The following is a 6,000-nucleotide window of genomic DNA, read 5'->3' on the forward strand; positions in this document are numbered from 1 at the left end:
GGGGACACTTACTGTCCTCATTATCTGGGGCCACACACTGTGCAGCATTATCTGGGGCCACTCACTGTGCAGCATTATCTGGAGCCACTCACTGTGCAGCATTATCTGGAGCCACTCACTGTGCAGCATTATCTGGAGCCACTCACTGTGCAGCCTTATCTGGGGCCACTCACTGTGCAGTCTTATCTGGGGCCACTCCCTTTGCAGCATTATCTGGGGCCACTCATTGTGCAGCATTATCTGGGGCCACTCACTGTGCAGTCTTATCTGGGGCCACTCCCTTTGCAGCATTATCTGGGGCCACTCATTGTGCAGCATTATCTGGGGCCACTCACTGTGCACCCTAGGTTTATACGTGAGTCAATAAGTTTTCCAAGTTTTTTGTAACAAAATTAGGGGGGTCGGCTTATACACGGGTCGGCTTATACATGAGTATATACGGTATATATAAATTAAATCAATTTATTTTTATCTTTTTAATAATAAATAATTCTTGCTGTTGTTAACATCCATAACACTTGTTCTTTCAACAGGTCTCCTTGAATGTGGCTTGTCCGCTTGATGGAGTGGTGAATTCCTGGCTCACATGTTTTTGAGTGAGTTTGGATCTGCGTTGTAGATATGAAAACTTTTTTTTCTGTTTTCTACAGTTTTTCGCTTTCATTTTTTGAAACTTTCTTTGATCTTGATATACCTATAAAAGAAAATAAGGATGTTCAGATATTAAAATGTTTATTTGTTTTCATTCTGTATCTTTCTAACATACATTGTCATCTGTTGTATTATGCGCCAACCCTATGAGCTTTGTCACTGTTCTGACATGTGATTATCTCTTGGCGCCAGATTTGAATGTCTGCATCTATATAAATGGTAAGTAAGGATATTGTACACTTATGCATCTCCTGAGGAAGAAGTTATGTGAACTTCGAAACATGTTGAGAGAATAGTGAATGAAATACCAATTTTTTTTATCCATATACTGGGATTGTGATTTCTAGAGCAGCGGTGTAAATATTCACATTTCCTTCTATCTTCAAGAGGATGAGTGGCCATGCTCTCCTCCTCCTCCTCCATGTCCTCAGGCCATCTACACTGAACAGACGGTATGACAGACGGGCTTGTGGTACCGTATATAGCGCATGAAAGTAGCTTCTGCTCTTCCTCCTCATCCTCATCCTCATTGTCACCCAATCCATGTTGGGGTGAGATGAGGCTGGGCTGTGTGTAATCACCCTGTATGGTTCCTGGCTCCATCTCCTCCATCTCCGCCTGCAATGCATCCTCTTTGATTGTGAGCAGAGACCATTTCAGAACACAGAGTTGTGGAATGGTGACGCTAATTAGGGTGTCATCGCCGCTCACCTGGGAATTAAGTGCTAGGGCACATGGACAGTACGTCATAGTGATCATCTGCGCTTCCAGGGGAGCGCAGCTGATCGCGGCCGAGTGTCAGCTGATTATCACAGCTGACACCCGGCACTGTGTGCCACAAGTGGTCACGGACCTTTCCCGGCAAATTAACCCCTGGCACACTGCGATCAAACATGATCGCAGTGTACCGGGGGCATAGGGAAGAATCACGCAGGGAGGGGGCTCCCTGCGTGCTTCCCTAAGACCCTTGGAGCAACGCGATGTGCTCGCGTTGCTCCGTGGGTCTCCTCCCTGCAGGCCCCCGGATCCAATATGGCTGTGGCGGAGAAAGCCTCCTGCAGTGCCTGTCAAATCGCTGATCTGACACAGTGCACTGCAAAGTGTCAGATCAGCGATCTGACACTATGTAGTAATGTCCACCTCTGGGACAAAATAATAAAGTAAAAAAAAACAAAACAAATGTAAAAATAAAACACACTTCACTGCACTTATGCTAAAGAAGTAACAATTGAATAAAGGCCAAAAAATGCAACTACCAAGGTTAAAATTGAAATATAGCCTTTAGCGGAGTTTGCACACAACACTTACTGATAAACAGTGCTGATGCTAAAATTACACAAACATTGTGTGAGTTAAGCTCATTAGCCCCTAGAAACTCCAAATGAATAAAGGCCAAAAATCACACTCATGGCAGAGATTACAATGGCACACACTAGCTGACAGATGCTAATGAGGAAGCAGTTTAACCCACATCAATGGGGGACGGCAATTTCGGACACTTACTTGCAGTGATTAGGTGCCGGGTTGCCAAGTTCAGCTATCAGGCAATGAAGCAGCATGTGACATGTGGGAGTGCGCTCTCAGAGCTACGCTGGTTGATAAGATCCAGCTAACAGGCGAGGACAGAGAGCAGGGAGCTCTGTGAAGACAGAGGCTGACGGTGGGCTCCGGCCGTAGCACCTCCGCCAACACACTGCAGGGAACAGACAGTTGGGAGCGTGACGTCACGGGACCAGCTGCTAGGCTGGACGGGGAGTGTGAGGGGTCAGTCTGAACGACGCGTTTCAAGGGACACGGTCCCTCTTCATCAAGGTTACAGGCACTGACCCTAGCCCGTCCTAATAACCCCCTGCCTTCCAGTTTAACTCCTCCCACTCTCCTACAATTTAGATTTAAACATCGCCTGTATCAGAGTGATTACATAGACTTAAATCCACTATATTGGAGGCATATATGAGAGACCAGATGGAACATAGGATTGGCCATGGAGTACAATGGAAGCTGAAATAGCTACATTAATAGAATATACATATAAAACTAAACCTATACTTTATTTAATTATTAATAGAGATGACAAAAGTGAAACATAAAAATTAAAAATAAAAATAAAAATAAAAAAAACAAAATTCAAAAACCTTATGTGCCTACCAACATGAGACCTATATGCTGGATTACAATATTTAAAATAGCAAAAAAGAGAAATACAAATAAAAAGAATTCTTTCTAGAAAGGGGAGACCCCTAAATTGGTTTTACAGAAACGAGATGAATTTTTAAGTTAATATTTGAATTTAGATTCAGAATTAAAAGGCATAAAATTCCATTTCATAATTTAGGCCTCTGGGGGCCATACTGTCCAGGAGAAAAATCCACCTGGATTTAATTCTGGACATTTGTTTTAAAAAATTGCCCCCTCTTGGATTGGGGTGCACTAATTCAATACCACAAAAGGATATACCATGACAAGAGCGATTATGAGCATCCAAGAAGTGGCGAGACAGGGGATGACCTTTGAACCCCTTGTTAATGTTATCCAAATGCTCCTTGATTTGAACTGATAACCTTCTTTTGGTCCGACCTACATACAGCTTGTTGCAGGGACACTTTAATAAATAAATGACCCCGATTGAATAGCAAGAAATTGCAGATTTGATCCTGAACTCTTTCGTATTATCTGAATTGGAGAACATACTTTGCAGTTCTTTTTTAATACATGTCCGCAAGCAACAAACACATTTACCGCATGGAGAAAAACCCATTTTTGGGGTCAAAAAGTGGCTTTTAGGTACTGGATTTGAGGAAAAAATAGGTTTAGTAGTTGGCGCTTACAGAAGGCCAAGGTTTGGGGCTTTTTTATATACCAATTTGGGGTGTGATGGTAAGAGGTTACCAATGATTTTATCTTTCATTAATACCGGTCAATATTTTCTGATAATTTTATTGAATTTTGTGTGTCCTGAATGGAACTGAGTAATAGGCAGTTGATGGATTTGTTCCTGCAGGCTATGTTGATCCTTGTTTAGAATAGGTTTATGAATAAGATTATTTCGGGAAATATTTTTAATAGTCGGGTTTTCTCCAGCGATTGAAAATCATAGCCTTTAGCTACTAGTTGGTGCATAAGATGTTTGGATTCATTGTCATAGTCATTATTTTTTGTACAATTTCATCTTATTCGAATGAATTGTCCTTTAGGGATGTTAGTTAGCCAGATTGGTAGGTGGCAACTGTTGAGGTGGATATAACTATTAGAATCCACATCTTTTCTGTGACATTTGGTTATCAATTTCTGATCCTCAACAAAGATTGTGAGATCCAGAAAATTAACATTGGTTTGACTTATGGCTGGTGTGAATTCTAGACCTTACTGGTTTTGATTTAAGCTTTTGAGGAAGTTCTCCAATGCTGGTTTTGAACCCTCCCAAACAAAGAAAATGTCGTCTATAAATCTACACCATAACCCCAATCCCTTTCTCAAATGACCTTCCTTGGTATAGATGGTTGATTGCTCCCACATACCAACATAGGTGTTGGCATAACTGGGCGCAAACCGTGTACCCATTGCAGTGCCACATATCTGCAAATAGAATTGTTTTTCATATACAAAATAATTATGGGTAAGGATGAATTCAATACTCTTTCCAATAAAATCAATCTGAGTGTCCTTATAGACTCCCAGTCTCCCAAGAAAATGGGTTGCTGCTTCACACCCTTTTTGATGATTAATCACCGTGTACAGTGATTTAATGTCAAGTGTACCCAAAAAATGGTTTGGTTCCCAATGTACCGCTTGCAAAATTTGAAGAATATGAGCAGTATCCTTCAGATCTGCTGGTAAGAGACACATAGATTTTTGTAAATGTGTGTCTACATATTTGGATAGATTTGCTGTTAAGCAATTAATCCCAGATATGATTGGTCTGCCGGGGGTATTGAATAGGTTTTTATGGATTTTTGGAATATGGTAAAAAACTGCCAGTGTCGGTGTTTTGTTTGTAATGAACAGATATTCCTTTTTATTGAGAATACCGGAGGTTTTACCAAGTAGAGCCAAATTGCTCAGTTGTTTAACAAAAGTAGTGGTAGGATCACCTGATAGTTTGCGATAAGTTGTGGTATCCTCAAGTATTCTAACCGATTCCAAGTGGTACTGCATGCGGTCAAGAACCACAGTATCCCCCCCCTTATCAGCTGGTCTTATGATTATATTGTTATTTTCCTGAAGGTCAACCAGTGATTTCTTTTCCTGGTTATTAAGGTTACCTTTTAGGAATTTAGGTTTTCCCCTGTATAATTTTCTCAAATCTGAGGTGACCAAAGACTCAAATGAGTGGAACGCATTAGAATACTCACTCACTGGATTGAATGAAGAGGGATTGGCCAGAGTTGTATGGATAAATGGTGTATTGTTTTGGGCTGGTACGCTAGGCACATGGGGTAACTGAGTTATTTTTAAAAATATTTTTTAAGAGCTAGGTTACGTAGAAATTTCTTGACACTGATAAATTAAATGAACTAGTAGTTCTTGTGGGTACAAATTTAAATCCTTTTTGAAGTAATAATTGTTCATTGGTGGTTAGTGAATAGGAGCTGAGGTTAAAGATTTTTTGTTGTTGTGATGGATCTGTTTGTGTCATTTTCTTTTTGTCGAGTTGCCCACCCTTCTTACCTCTTTTGGTTTTCCGGTATTTAGCGAAAAAAAAATTCCTATTGACAGTGGATTGAAAGACAGAACCTCTAGTTCTCCTCAGTGAATTACTGGTTTTATGTCTAGATTGACCTTTCACAGTACCAGTGCTGTTAGATGTAAATGGGCGGTGTAGCTGGTTAGGCCCCATATTTGCCCTGAATATACCTCCATTTGTTTTGCCCCTTATTTTACCAGGGTTAAGTTAAGTTGGAATTGGCACCCGAGAACTGGGGCCGGGTTCTTCTATGTCTGGTGTATGTTCCAAATTTTGAGATAAATGAGAGTACCTGTTTGATGTAGAGATACCATTAAAATGGACTGGTGATTCATCCGGTAAAGGGTATTTAGTTCCTGCTGCCATGTTGAAACTAGATTCCCCAGAGGTATGTTTAGCAAGACCAGTACCTCGTGGGGGGGCACTGTTGGTGATTGATATTGGATTCGTTTTCTGTATCGAGACTGGGGTGTATTGGGTCGAATTTGTATCCGCATATATTGAGAAAGCCATAGAATTGTCAATTAAGGTTGCCGATGGCGTTAATTGGTATTCATCTAGGGTTAAAAGTTGTTGTGATAAGGGACTAGATTGTGACCTTTCTTTGTAAGTAATAGGAGAAACAGAGATGATACCTGAATCAAGAGGTACTTTGTCACGAATAA

General features: G+C 40.9%; 1 long non-coding RNA gene across 1 annotated transcript; it reads right to left on the reverse strand.

The window, feature by feature from the left end:
- Positions 1–448: 448 nt before the first annotated feature.
- LOC141051194 (uncharacterized) lies at positions 449–2,342 on the reverse strand. The gene is made up of 2 exons (XR_012220588.1): positions 2,155–2,342; positions 449–694 (listed from the first exon to the last, which is right to left on the reverse strand). It is a non-coding gene; the product is annotated as an uncharacterized lncRNA (long non-coding RNA).
- Positions 2,343–6,000: the final 3,658 nt, after the last annotated feature.

This window comes from Dendrobates tinctorius, unplaced genomic scaffold (assembly GCF_039654945.1).
Source record: "Dendrobates tinctorius isolate UK_male_01 unplaced genomic scaffold, ASM3965494v1 ptg000155l, whole genome shotgun sequence".
NCBI lineage: Eukaryota > Metazoa > Chordata > Amphibia > Anura > Dendrobatidae > Dendrobates > Dendrobates tinctorius.